The sequence below is a fragment of the Falco punctatus genome (assembly GCF_963210335.1).
Source record: "Falco punctatus genome assembly, chromosome: 20".
NCBI lineage: Eukaryota > Metazoa > Chordata > Aves > Falconiformes > Falconidae > Falco > Falco punctatus.
In genome coordinates, this window is record NC_137600.1 from 6,253,510 (window position 1) to 6,273,180 (window position 19,671).

At 50.1% G+C, this 19,671-nt stretch overlaps 1 pseudogene across 1 annotated transcript in view; it reads right to left on the reverse strand.

Annotated features, from left to right (window-relative positions):
• The window catches only part of LOC308055847 (hydrocephalus-inducing protein homolog), a 103,157-nt pseudogene extending 88,883 nt beyond the window's left edge, over nucleotides 1-14,274 (reverse strand). Inside the window, exons 1-5 of the transcript XR_013931977.1 lie at nucleotides 14,243-14,274; nucleotides 13,126-13,288; nucleotides 11,372-11,491; nucleotides 7,835-7,969; nucleotides 982-1,181 (exon numbers count right to left, since the gene is read on the reverse strand). The product of XR_013931977.1 is annotated as a hydrocephalus-inducing protein homolog (transcript). The remainder of the gene's footprint in view (nucleotides 1-981; nucleotides 1,182-7,834; nucleotides 7,970-11,371; nucleotides 11,492-13,125; nucleotides 13,289-14,242) is intronic.
• Nucleotides 14,275-19,671: the final 5,397 nt, after the last annotated feature.

The following is a 19,671-nucleotide window of genomic DNA, read 5'->3' on the forward strand; positions in this document are numbered from 1 at the left end:
TACCTTCTCCAGTTCAGCAAACTGGAAAACCAGTGACTGTCTTCTGAGACCAACAGGAACAGTGCAGGCTGTCCACAACGCCGCACATGTCAGGCACCTGACCAGGAGACTGCCGAAATACCACGTGCTTGTGGCCTCCCAAGGAACGCGTATATTTGGCCAACAGGGCCACATACCCATTTCAGAAGGCACTGAAGATCAAGGAGCTTGCCAGTAGCTACTACAAAGTGCTAGAGCACTTTCCAGGAGATCTGAGAGAGACAAAGCTCTACAAGAGGCTCCCAACCCACGCACCAGGTATTTGCTGCACCTTTGGCCTGTGCCCCCGCTGTAAGGCATTCCTCTTTGGGGCTGTAGTGCAGCTTTGAAGCCGCTGCCAACTCATCTCCGCTTAAGAGCTCATTCTAATGAAGAATATTGGATCCCAGGGACCAGATCAAACCTACTGGAAAACCAGGTTCTGGACCCCACAGGGTTTTTGTCAGGGTCTCAATACCAATTGCTTTGATCTATCATCTCTGATTGCACTTGCTACTCGAGACAAACTGCTGATAAAGCTGCTGATAAATTCTTAAATGTTTCTTCCACCAGCTCAGAGCTTGCCCATTTTTTAACACTGCCCTTGGTCTGCAGGAACTGAGCTCCTAGAGCTGTCGTCTGCCCCGCAGGATCTTCCACAGCCCAAGGGCAGTCCAGCTGCCTTCCTACATTTGCTCGTTCAATCTAACAGAATCAGTCTTGCACGACTGTGCACTGAAGACACCGTTGCACTATAAAACTCCACTCTGCAGCTTGCAGAGTTTAAGCAGAGGTTGCGCCATGCTTCAAACACTATAATCAACAGCAAACCCCACGTGCCCTGCCCATCTCCAGCCACGGCAGCAGCACGGCAGCTCACATGCTCTGGTTCCTTTTTGTCGCTGTTTCCCAACTATATTATCACACCACAGTGTTTTGTGCAAAAAGAGATGAGCTCCCTACCTCTGCGTGCTGATGCAGTAGCGGGCCACCCGGTTACCAACGTTGCGAACCAGCAGCGTTTTCTGGGTGCTGTACTTGACGGGACAGGCTGAGAAGTTCACCTGGTCGGGGAAGTCCAGGATAGCTCGGGCACCTATAGCTCGGATAGGCACAACAAACTTCTCCCTTTCTGTGATGCAGATGAGCTCGTGGAAATAATCCTGCAGGGAAAGAAACAATCTCAGCACAATGCTTTTAGCACCATTCCCACGGCAGAAGGAAAACTGCTGTTTTCTAGGACTGTTGCAGTAGCATTCAATAACGTAATAATAGTACCTTTTACCTTCATGACCTTTCATTCCAGCAGCATGACTTGCACAGGGTTGTTAACTTGCAAAGAAGAAACAAGCTCACTGATTCACCCGCTTTCGCAGCAAGCTGGCAGCACCACAATTACCTGATGCTTTGATTCCGAGGCACCAAAACAGAGTCGCTTCACGCAAGGGATCACAGCACTAATGGAACCTGCTTCAATCGCCACCGCAGACTATTGGAAGCACCACTGAGAACCCAGCTGTGCCACAGCACTAACTCCAACGCCAGCAACGCGGCGACCTCGTTGAAGCTTGGCAGGGGATGCTCAGGTACACTTTCAAAAGGACTTCACCACATACGTGAGCAACGGTCAGTCGCTGGGGAAATGCTTCACAAGCTGGACACGGTAATTGCTGCGATGCCAGGCGAGTGTAGGGTACAGCTGTATTTCTCACCCCCTCCCACAGCCTTACAGGGCCAAGGCTGGGGACACGCACCCTTCAAAAGCCATCTGACCCATCTCCCCACACCAGAACCGGCTCAGCTCTGCACCCAAAGTGTCCCTCCAGATGTTTCACAGGTACTTCAAAGCACTAACAACTCCAGCCCTGCCCTCAGCAGCCTACGCCAGCTCTGCACTGCAATTCAAGAGAGTTCTTCTCTGCCTAATCTCAGTTTCCCTTTACATCTCACCCCAGCCCCAGGGGACACAGAGACAGCTCTGGCTGATGCCTTAATCACACCCCTCTGTAAGGTCTGTTCTAGAGGAGTAAGTGACGGGGTGCCTGGTTAGCACACCCACCCCAGGCAGGCGGCATCGGGAGCTGCACACGGGGGACACTCAGACACCCCACCAGAGCAAAGCCGGCTGTGCATTGCCAGCCACTGCCTTCTGCAGAACAGAGCCAGGCAATCCCCCCCCACCCCGGCTGCCTGGCGTTTAGCAGCAGGAAGGCAAATCAAATTACCAAAAGCATTTTACTGTAGGGATGAGCAGATCAGACCCCAGACGGATGGCAGGCACCGCTGGCTGCGCTGCAAGTACCACCTTGCCCCCACTGAAATCAGTGAGGAAACTGTTGCCCCAGGGCCAGGAGCCATTGCCCCCAGCAGGCTCTTATCGATGAGCTGATCAAAGCTCTGCTTCTCATCAGTCACTGGCTGCCCTGATTTTTGCCCCGGTGCTTTTAACTCATTTGATATTCTTGTAATTGTTGAAGCAGGAAGCGCTTTGATTTAGGAACCGCACACAGCGGCAAACTCCCTTCAGCAGAACTGATCCGGATTCCTCCACGGCTGGGATTTCCTGCTCCCATCCCCTCCTGGAAGGGCCCTAAGGCAGCCAGCCCAGGCACAGACACGTACCCAGTGCTCCAACACAACAGCTGACACCCAGCGCCTCACCCACCACCCAGCGCCTCGCCCACCGCTAAGGTTGCCAAAACAGATGCTGCCCCATCCAAGGCACAAAGAATAAAGAAGGATCTCTTTTTCTAGACATCTCAAACAGTCACCCTACAAACGGCACAAGGGCTTTTGCTTCTCCTATTTGGAAGGTAAAATACTAGCAAGGGAACTGCAGCAAGCAACCTGCAGGATTTAACATCATATTGCAGGCAAGGGTTTCATCTTCAGCAAGTCTTTGTGAATTAGCAAATTTGTACTTAATCTTGCAGCCCAAGCCCTCTAAAATAAAAGCTATGGGCAGCCCATATGACTTTAAAGCACCCATTATCTCCCGGGTACTTCACCTCCCAGACTGTTCAGATGCTCAGAAACTGCATTAGCAAATGGAGAGTGCCATTTGCTTTTGCTGTTGTTGTTATTTCGGCCACACTACTGTAACAAAGGCAAATCCAATTGAAAGCTACCTGCCTTAGTCAGTCTTGGCATGCCATATTTACTTAGCTCTCTCTTCCAGATGCCAGGTAGACAGAGGAGGATGCAAGTACAGATCAGCAGGGAGATTAAAAAAGGAACTTCAGCAATTGGAGGTATTTGAGGGAAGTAAAAGGAAGTAATTGTCAAGTCGTTGTCATTGCTAAGGATCAAATAGATGACAGCAAGGTAATTAAGAGCCCAAGAAATAAATCCCCCCCTCCCCCAAAAGCAAGCACTGGCAGCCTTCCCAGCTCCCTTGCTGGTGAGGGGCACTGGGACCACCTGCACAGCAACGCACAAGGAAAGGGAATTCTTTCTCCAGGGACCTGAGGGCAAGGCTAAAGCAGCAAGGGTTTGGTTTCACAGAGACAACCACGAGCTTGGGAGAGAAAGCTGCCTCTCGCCATTCACGCAGATGCACATTATGCTCCAAGCCCCCTCTCCAGGGACACCGTGGGACATGGCATCCCGTGCAAGGCTTGACTCAGCCCTTCAGAGCGGGCTGACCCTTCAGCCACGCTCTACCACCCCACCAAAGTGGGACCTTGCACCAGGCTGAATGCAGCATCAGCCCAAACAGGGGGAAAGCCAAGGCAGAGGGGTGCTAGGCAGAAGCTGGCTGCTTGTGTCGCTGTGGACCCATGGTCCCTTAAGCTTTTGAAAGCTGAATTGCCCCCCTGGGGGGGGAACGGGTTGCAGTCTCCCCTGCAGCACTGCCTCGTGCTACCGGGACACTACCTCTGCTACACGCTTGCTTACAGCCTGGGCAACTGTTGAGACCAGTTCAAAATCTCGTTCTGCTTCGCAACTGCAAACCCTTAGCAGACTGTTTAAGACCAGCTTTCTAAATAAACATGCCTGGATGACAGAGGGGCTGCAACCCATCTATGCTCTAAAGTTTGTTGTGTTTAGACACAGCTTCAGGCTACAGATTTTCATGAAAACATGACTTCATCCTTCATACAACTCCCCTCTCCATTGCAAGGATGACAGACAGTTGTACGATGGTTCCCCTTCTCTCACACCCCTGTGACAAGCAGGAAGTTACAAGCTCTGGCCTTCCAGGTATCACCACTGGCATCTGAACTGGCACCCGCTGGAACTGAAGCAGCTGCTCATCTCTGATGTTGTTTCAGGCTCTCTGCAAACTCAGGGGCTAACGGTAATACTGCCACAGCGATATCAACCTTAGCTGCCCACAACACCACACTCGGATGTCAGATTTCCTGCATAACCCATCCTAAATCCTGCACTGAATTCCTTGCAGCAGACGACTTGCACAGAAAAGCTCCTTGTAGCATGAGGTCACATGGCAAGCCAAGCAGGGAAAGCTCCCGCTGAAACCCTGATATCAAAGGCTGGAAAATAAGGGCCATGACAAGAGAGGAGGGACCGGAGGATGAAGATCCAGTCGCAGGAGAAGGGGGTGCCCCTGCGCCTGCCCCCCTCAGCTGCCGGTTCGCAGCACTCTGAAATGAGTCGCTTAGCTCCAGGTTCGTTTGGCACCGGGCCATTTGCCTCGGTCTTCTGCCCCTTTCCTCCCCACACGAGCCATCTGGAAAGTATACTTGGAATAGCTTCTGGGCGCTACAAAGCATCTAACAGGGCTGCGCTGAATTGTAAAGGACTTCATTTCACCAATGCAGAAACTCGCTGTCCTGTCGTATTTCATATTAATCAATGTGCATTAATTCAGTCTCCACCGAGCACCAGTAATGAATTTCACAAACCTCACAGACTGAGCTGGCATTGCCGGAAAATAATGTATGGCTACAGTGAAAAGAGCAAGAGGGCAAAACAGAATAAGCTGTGCTGGTTTTATATGCTTCTTACTTCCTTCTTCCTTTACAATAAACTATTAATAAGCCTGAAGGACACACAAATGGAAGTGTTTCTCTCTGTTGTTTATCTGCCAGTCAGGCCACAATGGTTCCCAGTTCAGCAGAGACTGTCAGACCATAATGCAAGGACACGCAGGAATGTGGGCTGGCACAAGAACACCCACGCTGTACAACTGGAGCCACAAAACAGAAACGTGCAAATCAGAAGCAGCAAGAGTAACTAAGTGGAAACGCTGCCCAGCAGAAAAATTAGCAGTTCATTCATAACACAAGTGCCAATAAACCAACAGACACGCCAGCTGTTTATTTATTTTCTGACAGTCCGAGCACGTGGCACATTCCCAAATGACTGCCAGACAGCAGGAAACTGTTCATTTTCCAAGAAAGGGCTACGTGGCACACAGCATTTCAGCCACCAACAGCTCACATGGCCCTAGTACTTACGGCTTGGCCACAACTGTACTCCTTTGAATCAGGAGTGACTTCACTGAAGTCAGACTTACCCCAGGGAAGAACAGATTCAAAGCAAGAGAATTATACAAACCAACTCCCCATCAGGAAGACCCGCATCCCAGTTCACTGGGTTACCCACAGTCCCTGTGGATCGTGCAGCATCAGGGATGTAGGGGTTGTTCAAAGGCAGCACTCCTGAGCCTTCCACAACTAGCACAGATACTCTGCAGGCAAGCAACTGCAAGCCCAGCGCAGGTGGCTTTACAGAACCATCTCCCAAAGCCTGCCTCTTGGCCAAGGGCTTTGCAAGGTGCTCTGCACATCCTGACCACGCTGTGGATGCATTTCTAGCTGAGCTACAGCACTCTGGCACTTCGCTGACTCACACTCCACCACGTATGAGCCAAAACATTCCGTCTGTACAAAATTCTGGTTCTGCTGTACAATCCCCATGTGCTCCTCACTGAGCAGCATGCATCCCTCTCCCAATGCCCTGCAAGGAGCAGAAAACCCAGTTCGGCAGAAACCGCCGTGGTGTCGCTGAAGCTGTGCAGAGGACCTTGCTGGCACAGCTCCCTAATGCCACACACTCACCAGTTCAAGGGCAAGACAAGGGACAAAGTACTGGACATGAGTGCTCCTGGGGGTTCTCTCACCCTACTTCTATTTGGGGTGATGTTCATCCGTTGCTCTGCTGCTTCTCTCTAGTTGAAGAGCAGCAATTTGCCCTTCATGGGAACCAATTTACTTCCACACCCAAAATGAATGCTAATTCATACTAATAAATCACATTTTAAAGGAAACAGCGTCCTCTGCAAAGCCTACCTCGGTGAGGTTAAGCTCTTATGTCACTTGGGCAGTATGGAGAACTGCCCTAGGCCAACATCATTTTTACCTTCCATACGAATGACGTAAAACCATTTCTCAGTCCCTCCCCAAAGCAACAGATCATTTCACAAGCTCAGGGAGCCAGGGACCTCAGGGCATTTCCTCTTTTAGTTTGCTACAGCCACGCTGTTTGAGGATAGGACCGGGCATTAAACTAAATCTAAGCAGCGAACGCAAGATGAGAGAACAGCTGTGCCCAAAGGGATCCTGCGCCTCTGGCCTAGCACAGAAGCATCAGCTGGCTCAGAGCTATCCCCTAACCTCGCCTCGCCCACACAGTCACACAAAGAACCCTGCCAAGAGGTAGCAGAGTGCTGCTGGAAAGAGTCAGCCTGTCTGTATTCCCCTGCGATGCTTCCTCCCTTCCATGCCATGTGCTAAACCCTTCTGCATTAACAAGCCTCCAGACGACACTGTCACCCCTTCACATCACGGCACAGTGCAAGGCTTGCCAGAGCCACAGCACCGATGCTCCAACCTGCAAGCAAAAGCATGGCACATGGGGCAGGGAATAGGTGCCAGCTGACACAGCAGCCACAGCCACATGCACGCAGGCACAGCCACACCAGCGTGACTGCCCAAAGGCTCCGGGGTAAGTGTCTGCCTGCAGATTCTACCTGCCCCTTCAATGCCTGGGTGTGCTCCAGATGTCTCTGTCATCTGCAGCACACCGACCCCCTGCTGATTAAAGACTTCTAGAGCTCAGTGTGGCTGTGCCAGGCTGGCTCCCCGCCACAAGCACAGCGCATCTTCTCCCCTAGAATCACAGCTGGAGCACAGGCAGGCAAGTATCCTCAGGGGCAGCACAGCAGCAAGGCTGGAACACAGAGGGTATGAAAAAGCATCACCTTCGCTCCAGCCCAGGGTGAGGAAGGGAACTGGTTGCCAGATGGGAAAGAGGAAAGCTCTCTGCATCTATTCACTCCTCTAGTCTTTTCCATCATAATTAAGCCCCTAACACTGAGTAGAGAGGTGGGATGGCTAAACATCAACACTCCTCCTGGCCATTTTCCTACTGTCACACGTGCACCTTCCCCTACAAATGCCCAGGAAAGCACAGGGAGGGAACGCACAGCCCGTCAGTCCCTGCTGCGGTGGCATCGCATGGTGCTGCCAGCCAGGCTGCCTGACCACAGCCTAGAGCAAACCTTGCAGCACGGCACGGGTTATAACCAGTGCGCAAGGAAAGTGCCGGCTTCAGACAGAACGTTCCGCTGTCTCACTGCTGTGTCCAACGTGATACACATTCCAGTGACTCCAGTTTTCAAAGGTGGTGGTCCTCACTCTGATCAGGCTCAACTTCGCGTCCTCCAAACAACAGGTCAATTTTAAATAGGCTTTTGTATTTATAATTATCAGAGCAAAGCCATAACCATACAGCAACGGACAGATATTAGCAGTGCCGCAAAACCCACAGCAGACGCCCCGTTCTGAACCCAGCCCCGCAGCTTCGCCTCCCGCTGAAGGCACCTGTCTCTTGGGACCTCCAGTCTCACCTTGTTCTCATTGGGGGTGAAAACGATGTGGAAAGTCGCAAGCATGCCAGGCGGTACTTTGCGGCACACGGCATGGTGGCTGATCAACTTGAAATAAGGTGACCTCTCCAAGGTGACCTTCAGCAGCTGAGGAACCTGCAGAAAAGGTAAGAAAGTATGATTTTGCAGCTCGTGGAAACAGGAGGAGAAGAGACCTGCCGATAGCCTTCCTTAACCACCTTTCCAAAGCACTTTTAGCTCTGGAGGTACGTGCACATAATACACAAGAGTCAACATTAATCCCTTCTGCCTGGGCAAAACAGCTCACGGCCAGAGGCAGCAGGGCGATGAAGGAAGGGCCAAGCAGGGAAGACACCAGCAGCACGGAGGTATAATATCTGAATCAAGCCACCCGTGTATTCAACAAGCCCAAAGAACCTGCCGGCTTCTGCCCGTACACATCCAGGCAGTCATGCCCCTAGAAGGGGACTGTGTTATCTGAAGGCCAAACAGTACGTGTTAATCCTGGGGGAAGGAAGAAATGCACTTTAACATGCTGCGTTTGAGCGGGGCACTCAAGCTGCGATGCTACAGTCATGCGGGCAGACCGGCAAGAGGAGGAGACCACACATACTGTGGCCTCACTGGGAATAAAAGCAGGCCTGAAGAGCAAAAGGAGGACCATGGGAAGACAAAGAGACAACCCCACAAACTGAGGATGGCTAGGAAAATTCACAGGGAGCTGTAAAGAAGCAAGGGAGAAGCACAATACGCTACAAGGAAAGGCTGATGCAGAGGATGAGAGCCAGCAACTTGACAAAGTGATGGAAAGCCAGGCGACCCCCCAGGCTGTGCCTATCAACTATGGGCTCCAAAGGCATCTTCTGCCTCGAGATACATGACCGGCACTGACTGGCGCTGGAGTCTCAGTTTTAAAAGCCAACCTCTGCTCTCTGGAGGCTCCTGCTGCCTGTGACCGTAGCCAGGCAGCTGCCAGCGCAGGCAAGCCAGATCCCTGGGGACCCCTGCCCACCCCCAGCAGTCCCTGCAGGCACCCTGCTGCACGGTTCTGCCCTCTGGGACACCACCAGCACACAGACAGCACACAGGCATTTCTCAAGCACATTGAGAGCGACGCCTGAGCAACAAATCTCAAAGTCTAAAGCAGGTGATTTGGACTCACGGGCAGCTTCACTGACAAACAACAACCCCACAGGAGGCTTGGAAAAAATGGAGGCTCGTTCTGCATCACCCACCCGAGCCTGGTAACCCGTGGCCAAGGCAGTCCTGAACTCTCCAAACGCCCTTGGAACCCAGCAGGGTCCTGGGGCAGCGGGTTCCAGGAGCCAGTTTCACAGTGCACACAAGCAGTTTGGTCACCAAGTCCCTTAGGAGAGGAGCACGTGTGGCTAAGACCTTCAGCAAAAGCCACCCGGAACACCTGAGGGTGCTGAGGAACAGCCTGAAGACAGAAAAGCAATTGTACAACACAGGTAAGAGCAGTAAGTATATAGCGAAGCACTTCTGTAGTTGCACGATTACAGAGCCTCTACTTGGAATATATTTTGCTGTCAGCTGGATTTTTAGGGGGCAAACAACTTCAGGCTGCCGTGCAGTATAAGATTCAGAAGAATCTGGGAAACCAGCGCGAAAACTCTGAGACAGAGCACAACACTGCTCTGCTCTTCTCCAGGACATCGCCAAAAGCCAACAAAATTAGAATAGAACACTCTCTCAGGATTATCATCTCTACCTTTCTGTATTTAGAACATACCAAGGATTTTCCTTAGAGCTGATCTTACTTTTACACCCACGCTCTCCAATGGTTGAGGTCTTACCGGCTTCAAAACTAGTTCGGTTTGGAAAAAAACCCACATTCACACATTGCCTCCCCCTTTACAGGGCACGTAAATCCCAAGGCGCAGCTGGACAAGTTTATTATTCCTTACTGGGAAGGGCAGAAATGTTATGCAGATGTTCTTTTCCACCCAAGGAAGCATGAACAGAGCAAATCAACTGTTTGCCTGTTGGCTGGTGCTTGGCAAAGATAACCATTTTGAAGTGCTGCATGGATAATGGAGCAGCTGAAGCCAAAAGACTCAGTGGGAATGAAGCAGAGAGTAGGAAGAGAGAAACTGAGGCACATTTTAATTGGGGAAGAAGATACCTACAGCAAGGGGTGCCCAAAACCCAGTGTAGACCACACCAGTGGCATTCCCTGGGTGCAGGCACCCATGCCACATCTTATCCACGTTCCCAAGTTAAATGCCAGACCAGGAATGGTGCAGTACTCTCCAGGAATAACTGAGGGACCACACACGCATCCTTCCTAGCCAAAGGGTCTTCCCTTTTCACCCACATCCCTGTCAAAACCTGTTCTCTCAGGAGATTCTTGGACTTCTCCCGCTGTCCTTCCACCCGCAATACATCTTGGCAGCTTTTTTTTGTTGTCCACCTGTTTGTCCCCCCCAGCAGGTAAATCTGGAAATCTGGGGGGAATTCACCGGCTCTTGCGCACACTTCCATCTTCCCATCCCACCCTCCCCTCACGCATACCTCTTATTCTTCATTACAGAAGAGTACCCTTAATTACACCTCTCTTCCTGACCTTTCTCTGCTGCCAGTGCACTTACTGCTACAGATCAAGAGAAACCCTTGCGTGTAGGAAAGTGTGCAGGGAGAGAACACCGAGCTCAGCTCCTTTCCTCCCTCTGCCTTTTCCCACCAGCTTGCTCTTGGCACATGCCTCATTCCAGCAAATATTTCCCCAACTGAAATTCAAAAGGTCTCAACTTCCCTCTTTACAGTGGAACAAAACTGCTGACATTTTCCAACTTTTCCATTTGCAACTTTCTTGGGAAATCTCAAAATGATCAGGTTTTTCAAGCAAAGGTGGAGACCTCCGAGGGCACTTGACTCTGAACGTGCTGTGGCTCTCCAAAGGGAAAACAGAGCATCATGTTGCCTCAGAAAAACCTGAGCAGAACCCAATTAAGCTTAGCAGGAGCCTGAAGCGGCACCTAAAGGCCTCCCACTGCTTCTGCTACATCAGTCTGTTTCCACTGCTGTTTCAAAACACCTTTCCTGAAGCGCTGTTACCACTAATTATAACGTACTCCAGCATAAAGTGGAGAAGACCCCACCCCGAGCTCTGACAGCCCGTTCAGCTCTCTGTGCAGCTCACCCAGAGGCAGAGGTGCCCTGTGGAAACCAAGATTAACCACGGAGCCACCAGGACGCGGTGCACACTCGAGGGAAAGCACGAGGGCAGGGAAGAACTGTACAGCCCTCAACATTCCCAGCCGTGCAGGGCTTCCACGGGGAAAGGTGCTGACTAGAAAAGCTCCTTCCAGCGAGGTACTACCAACACACAGCCAAAACCAGGGGGAGAAATCTCAGCATGGGAAGATTTCCACCATCTTGCAAAATAAAGGTGGCGAGACCTTTTACTCCGGATGCGCTGTGCTGCAGCAGGTGACTGGCTGTGCTGTGCACCGCGCGGACAACACTGCTCTCCAGTTCCAGCACAGGGTTAAACTTCCACATCCCAGCACTTACCTTGTCCTCGTTCCTCAGAATCAGTGGCACTTCATAGACCTCGTAGGGGACGTAGCTCTGGAATACCACCTCTGACGGGAAAGGCTGGAACGAGTGCTGTTTCGGGGAAGGTGCCAAGAACTGCAGATGCAAAACAGAGTTTCAGCCGCTGGGAGAAAGATTCATCAATCAGAGAATACTACATCGGTCCCCAGTGAAGTACAGTCTCCCGGTGAGTACGCCTGCCCAGCTCACGCTAGGGGAACAGCAGCTCACCCACCTGTGCTCTGAGCAGATCAAAAGTTTCTGGGCCACACCGAGCAGGCTCAAGCGAGCAGCTCTCTTGCTGGCCGTTTCTCCAGGTTTCCTGCTCCAACAGGCAAGGCAGCGCTTACCTCCGGCAGAGCCCTGGGCTAACACGGTCACACAGCTCCAGAGCACTCACTGCGAGAGCCGTAAGCACTCGTGCAGCAAGTGAAAGCCAAGAATTTACAGGAGACTCCATGGGAAACAGTCTGGGGATTATCTTTACCCTGAGCAGTGACCAAGTCCAACCCATCCTCAAATCTCTTTTTTGATACACAGCCTAGAAACCATGAGGAAGAGAAGACAGGCCAAAAAGGAACACCGCCGTTAAGAAAGCAACAGATGAGGTGATAAGGTTCAGCTCCTTCCCCAGCACTACTGCTCAACTTGAGTAAGGCTGGACTTGGCATCTCCTTTTCCCATGAGCTTTCAACGGATGCTTCATTGCAGTCCATTATTGCCATGTCAGTTAGTACCACCACCGAAGCGTGCCTGACGACACACAGAAACAGCAAACGCTTACAGCGCAGAGGCATTACTTGGAGAAAATCCCTCCCTGCTTTGTCTCCCCCCTTCCAGCTGAACTCCTCGCACTCACAAGACACAGGCACATCTCCTGCTTCTGCACAGGAGTCAGGGTCGTGCTGAAGCCAGGAGCCACAGCACCCGGCCAGTTCTGTGCGTGCTCGTCCGAGGCGTTCCCAACCTCACACGCTGTCTAGGGCAATCCCCAACCAATTTGTTACAGGTCTCTTGCTGGCACTTTTCCACTCAACAGCCTACCTCAGTCATCTACCCCTTTGGAACGTGCGTTATACTAAGCAGATGTGTAAGAAGAGCAGCTTTCAACATACGTGTAAGCAAACACTGATCCAGATAAAGCACACCCGCTCCCCTCTGCCCAGCGCCATTCCCCTGTGTACCTGGCAGCCTGCAAAATCTAACACCCCGTAAGGGTCCCACTCGTCGTTCCAACCCAAAGCATTCATGCAATTGCTTTAGCTACACCTTGAGTAGTTACCGTAGGCCCTCAGCCCCCAAAGGCCAACGCAGCCACCATTGAGGGCATCCGACGACCCCAAGCGTTTGACAGAGACTACACCAAATCAGGGGCTGGCTATTTCAGCAGGAGGGTGGGAAATTGCAAGCTTGCATCCTTGTGTCCCGCCCCAGCCTTCCTCCAGTATCATGCTTTAGCCACAGAAGCTCGTCTCCAGCAAAAGCCACCAACTTCAGCAGAGGTGCTTTATATGGGCTTAGTGCAGGCCAGGACTTCAACAGCTCACTGGGGGAAAACGTTTCACCTTTCCCCCAGCAGAAGGAACTCCACCACCACCAGCAGCAGTTTGAAACGACAACAGGACTTAGTCACCAAAGTATTTAGATAAGCTGGAGGCAAGCCTGTCACAAGCATAGGCCCACTTCAAATGTCACGTCAAACAGCAAGGAAAAGGGCAAGAAAAGGCTACCTTTTGACGGGAGGCTTCGCTCACGTCGAGAAGCTGGGTAATCTGGGGCCGCCGCATGTCCCGAGTGCTGGCCAGCCTCTGCTTGGTGCTAAGAGTCATCTCCTTCAGGAAGGCAGAGGGAGTCAGCTGAAATGCAAAACACCAGCAAGAGCTACAGAACTGCCTTCATTCAGAAAGGCTTTTCTTGTTCAAGAGCCACTGATGAATAATTTGTGATCACAGCCACTAGGATAGTCCTGGAAGTCCCATAATTACCCGCTGAAATATTTAACATCAGTAAATTAATGATAGAGAGCAGAATACACATGCTCCAACCAGGTGGCTCTGTCCCATTAGCTTCTCCTTTGTGATTTGATGTGACATGTTGGGGGATTTGGCTCTTCGGGCATTTGTTTCCTCTTCAGATTTGCTGGATTGAGCCAGTGACCTTTGAAGAAGGTCGGGAGGAGTTACCAGCAACCCCCTAACTCCATCCTTGCACAACGCTTGCAACCACCACACGCGTGGAGACGTCACTGCTGGGTGAGTCAGAGGAAAGCAGAGAAGCAGTGTTGTGCCAAGACCGAGGTGGAGAGGAATGGCTCCAAGTTTTAGTTATCTCTTTTTAATTAGCACTTGTTTTCTCTGTTCTGGCCTCCGAGACCCCTCCACAGAAGTATGCAGAGAGACCTCCTCGACAGAGCCTCAGCGCCAGGTCGCCTTCAGCCAGGTGAGCTCTGGTCAGCAAAGGACGTCTGAGGATGGGAAGGAGGAATTGCCCTGACTCCGCTGCTGCCTGCAGCGCTGGGTCTGTGCTCCACACGGGATACGGGACAGAACATCTGTTCTGGAACCTGTTCCATCTGGGACCAGCCATGCCTCTCAAAGCCTTTGGGCAGAGTTCGAGCAGCCCACCACATGCCCAGCTGCCTGGAGGGCAGGTATGGTCAGAGCAGCGCTGGCAAGCATCCCGACGTGACAAAACATTGCTGCCCACACAAAGGGGACAGAACGAAGCACACGCTCACGCTTCAGCTATTCCGGTGCAATGCCCGGTACGACCATTTAAATTGGCTCCGGTGGCACATCCAGACAGACTCTGGGCTTGCCCTGAAGCAGCACACAGTCCATCCCCTACTGCACCATGGTCACCACCTCCGACAGAAGCATGGCAGCAGAGAGACGGGGAGGTGGTGTCCAGCTTCACAGTGCTGCCAGACAACAGGAGGGGCAGGTAGAGGAAGGACGCGGGGGCAGTTTCCAGCCTTACACAGCTCCTACGTGGCCGCAGCAGGTACTTACAGTTGCGGGCTTCTCTGTCCCTCTGGCTAGCTTCAGATTACGAGGCACTACCACTTGCCTCGGGAATCCACCAGCCATCCTGGAGGACCCTGTGAACGAGCAGGGCTTTCCAGCGGCCATGCCTCAGTTGACCTGCAAGGAACAACAACAGGACTTTGAAAATCCAGAATCCCCTTCATGGCAGACCCAAAGGAGACAGCTGTGTCTCCAGGCTGTAGCATCCTTCATAACTGGACAGCAGGCGGCCTCCCCACCCTGTCTCATCATTAGACCATGTTGAAGCAGAAGAGTGAAGACTGATAGAAGTAAAACCCCACAACAAACATTCCCTGAGCCAAAACAGCCTTTCACAAGCCACACGCACACATCGGAGCCTGCTGGCATTTCTCACCTTCTCCCCCCAACTTCCATCTATTTTGGAACTATTTACTGGAATTTTTATCCAAATCTCGATTAATACCCAAACTGTCCTTTATTACTCTTCAAAAGTTTTTCGGTGGGAACAAAAGGGAAATGTCACTTCACTGCTTCATTTTGCAAAAGCAGCTGACCCGATGCGACTCTGCGCCTGACCCTACTAAGCGCTCAGATTATTAGGAACAACCTTAAAGCCGGGGATCGCTGCTGCCCCGAGCATCAAAATCAGACCGCTCTCCTACTTTGCAAACCAAATGCCCACCCTTTGTGCAAGGAGGTTGGTGATGGTTTTAACTAATGGAGCACAGAGCTCAGTACTCTGATTATCAACTATGGTTTCTCAAAGCTAATTTGGTTAAGTTGCAAAAGTGATCCAGCAAATAGGACTCCTTCCAGGCATGAAATTGCCACAGTGACCAAGAACCTTTCTCCACGGAGAACGAGGGCCCCTTTTTTCACTTATTAACACCCAAACTCAAGGCTCCCTACAGGCGTTCAAAGCTGTAACAGCAGAGAGAAAAGCATGAAACCATTCAAGCTGCATGAGCAATTAGCTCAAATATAAACGCAACGTATGTGAAAGCAGGGCCACTTATAGGCTATCCTCATGGCAGCTCTTCTCCAGCATCCTCATCCTGCAGGCTGCATGGGTCAACAGGTCCACGGGCCGTTCTTTTTCTACCACCAGCCTGCTGACGACCTCTCCATCTGCATCTCAAAAAGTGCGGGTGCAAGAAAGGGAAAGAGGAGAAAACACCCCCAGAAAGCGGGTCTCAAGCACCGACAAAAATCAAAGAGAGGTCTGTACAGCACTTACTAAGCACTACTTTGGACTAGAAATCATTTCCCCTCCCTTCCTGGCTAACTGGACCAAGGGACGGATGGATTTGCCCACTTCTTGTTTTATGGGACTTGAAAGACCCAGCTCTACCCTAACACTTTTTGACATCCCGAAATTAAGCAAAAACTCACAGATCCCAGCTTCAGGTAAATTCATCCAGACACTGCAGACAAGCTACTCATTTCTTTAAGGAGTACAGAAAAACCTCCACGCTGACTTACAAAGCAAGAACTTAATTCCTATTTTGCTTGCCTGGGGAGGACCCCAAGCATATCAACGCAAAAGAGAACAGGCAAATCACCGTGTTGCCACAGCTCCAACAATGCCTTTGGGGTGTCCTCTGTTGTTGCACCTGGTGAGCAGCCACCTAATGAGCTTGTTCCAATTAACCGTGCACACATCTACACACACGCCAGCCGAGGACATCCAACTTACAAGGCCATCTCGGCTGCCAGGGAGCTTCACGCATTTTCAGCGCAGCATACGGCATAAACAAACGCTTCCCATGAGACTCACGGCCACAAGCAAACCAAATCAGCACATCTGCTCAGCAGGGAACCAGGAACCCTCCGCTGGAAAACCAGCATACATTATCTGGAGCTTTACAGTCCGGTCAGGGAAGATAAAAGCTGGCTCTCCAGCCAGCTAGCTTGTGGCAGCTCACTGCAACACGTGTCCCACATGTTGTCCAGACACAAATCTGAGCAGGAACTGCAGAGCTCAGATATGACACCCCGGTGCGCTCCAGGCTCCAAGACAGACGCGCTCTAAAGAAAGGGAACCGGACGCTGAGTGATGCTTCCTGCCTCAGAAGGCAGAACTCCAAGACAGACGTCAAGGTGAGACCCATCAGGGCTCTCACGCTTGGCCTCAGATGCACTCACAGGGCTGCCACCACATGCTCCTGCCCACCGCTCCCCCACCTCAGAAGCAATGCCAGAGCCTCCCCGGCTTGGCACAGAAGTGACTCCTGCCTGCTGCAGGCAAGCAGCACAGCTGGAGCCAGGCTTCACACTCAGAGTGTTACCGAAATCCCGGAATGAAGAACTTATCGACACCAATGTGATGTAGATAAGCAGACACTTCTTTATTAACGCCCGGGTGCGTGAGCGAGTCCTCTCACGATCAACGCACGCCAGGTCCCAAAATCAGATTCCATATAGAGAACTTATTCATACATATTCATTAAATATTCACGCATAATCATAACATTTCCCGTAAATCATTAACATACTCTCCTCCTATATCCGATTCTGCGCAGTAAAGCGTAGAAAGGTCTAGAAATGGGTCTGGGGTACGATTTGGGTAGGTGGTATGTGAGTCGGTGGTCGCGATCTCCCCCTGCCGGAATTACCTTTTACTAAAGTTCGCGGTTTCTTGGCAGGCACCTACAAGCTGTTCCAGTCGACTCTCCCCAGTTCCCATTCATCTCATATTCTGACATTTCAATACACCTCTGCGTACAGAAGACTGGTTAAATACAAAGGAACCTTTCAACCCTAGAGTTATTACCTAAGTTTTAACAATGGTTCCAGCCCCTTCTTCTAGCCTTGGTACAGGACGTACAGAAGATCTCATAACAACTTTTACTGTGCAGCTATAAGTTTCATTAAAAATATTTCTTATCCTTCTATTTTTCAATTTTATAAAACGATTTTATAAAATCAATTAATCAATCAAATAAAGTCAATCAATCTTAACTTATTAACAAATCGATAACAAGAGGACTTGACAAAGCAGCCGCAGGTGCTTAGCAAGGGAAACCGCTAGCTGCAAAGTGCCTTCATGGAGCTGCATGGCAGAAGCCACATGGAACCTGTGCAAAGCCTGCAAGCACCTCAGCATCCAATGCTGGCATCTCAGCCTGCTCTCAAACCCAACCACCCTGCTCCCACACTCAGCTGCGTCCCTGCCATTGAACTCCTCTGGTTTTCCAGCCCAAACCTTTCCGCCCTCCCAGGGAGATGGAGAGGGCCAAATCCATTCCTCAGCCCTGCTCGTCAGCCCAGACAAGATTTTTATCGATTTGTTAATAAGTTAAGATTGATTGACTTTATTTGATTGATTAATTGATTTTATAAAATCATTTCATAAAATTGAAAAATAGAAGGATAAGAAAAAAAAATCTTATAAGAAACTTATAGCTGCACAGTAAAAGTTGTTATGAGATCTTCTGTACGTCCTGTACCAAGGCTAGAAGAAGGGGCTGGAACCATTGTTAAAACTTAGGTAATAACTCTAGGGTTGAAAGGTTCCTTTGTATTTAACCAGTCTTCTGTACGCAGAGGTGTATTGAAATGTCAGAATATGAGATGAATGGGAACTGGGGAGAGTCGACTGGAACAGCTTGTAGGTGCCTGCCAAGAAACCGCGAACTTTAGTAAAAGGTAATTCCGGCAGGGGGAGATCGCGACCACCGACTCACATACCACCTACCCAAATCGTACCCCAGACCCATTTCTAGACCTTTCTACGCTTTACTGCGCAGAATCGGATATAGGAGGAGAGTATGTTAATGATTTACGGGAAATGTTATGATTATGCGTGAATATTTAATGAATATGTATGAATAAGTTCTCTATATGGAATCTGATTTTGAGACCTGGCGTGCGTTGATCGTGAGAGGACTCGCTCACGCACCCGGGCGTTAATAAAGAAGTGTCTGCTTATCTACATCACATTGGTGTCGATAAGTTCTTCATTCCGAGATTTCGGTAACAGTTTTGGCGACCCAGATGGGACCTCCCTGAAGGAGACCGGAGGAGTCAGGGACCTGATCGGTTCCAGCCGGCACCGAGGATTTCTCGGGGACACCCATCGATCCCCGATCCGTAAGGCTCTTCATGACGTTCCCTGGATTTTTGGGTAAGACACTTCTTTTTTTAATTGTAGTAAGTAAGTGCACTAGAGGAAGTGGGTAGGAGTCCCACTATAATAAGTGTATGGTAAGGAGTGGGATGGAGTCCCACCAGTGGGTTGGAGTAACACTGAGTAAGTCTGCCTGTCAGACGCGGTGAAAGAGCTGCGCAGGGTAGGACTAGGAGTCTGCCCGTAAGACATAAGCGAAAGCTATTGCAGGGTTGGACAAAAGTGTAGACAAGAGAAACTATATGCTATAGTGTTCTCTAAGGCTGTGCCTCTAACAAGAAGTTAGAAGAAGTTTTGGGGGTTTTTTGTTGTTTTGTGAGTTTGTGTACTAAGAAGAAAATTAAGAGGTATAATATTGTGTTATATGTTTGTTTAAAGTAACTGTGGGAAAGTGTGAGTGTGGCTGTAAGTGTGAGACGTATAATTGAGAACGAAAGCGAGTGGGAGTGTGGATCCGCGGATCGGAGTGACAGAGTTGAATAATTGTGTATTGTACTGTGAGTGATTACACCATGGCAACTAAGTTAACTCGGTTGTTTAAAAGTAAAAGCATGGGTAATCTTGCTGTAAATGACAAAATCCCGAAAAATTCTTTGTTGGGATGTTTATTGGCACATTGAGGAAATTTACAGGATGATCTGCAAAAGAGCCAGGTGATTGAGTATTGTAATAATTTGAGTATTGTAATAATTGGTGGCCTTTGTATATATTGGATGATCAGGAAAAGTGGCCCACGAATGGGACACTGAATTATAACACTATTCTGCAGTTAATGCTGTATTGGAAAAGAGAAGGGAAATGGAATAAAATGCCAGATGTGGATTTGTTTTTTGACTTAAGACAAAGAAAGGATTGGCAGGATGAATGTAAGCTAACTATTAGAGATAATTTGGTAATGGCTATAACTTCTGATAATAAGAAAGTGGAAAAAAATGTTGTTTAAATTGTGAGGTTGGGAGTGGATACAGGAGCGACATTTTTCTATTAAATAACTGTAAAGGAAAAACTGGAACAAAACCAGGCCATTCCTGCAACCCCTGGATTTGAAATTTGGAAATAAGACAATTACATATGAATTTTTGTATGTACCAGAATGTCCAATACCCTTCTTAGGAAGAGATTTGCTATCCAAATTAAAT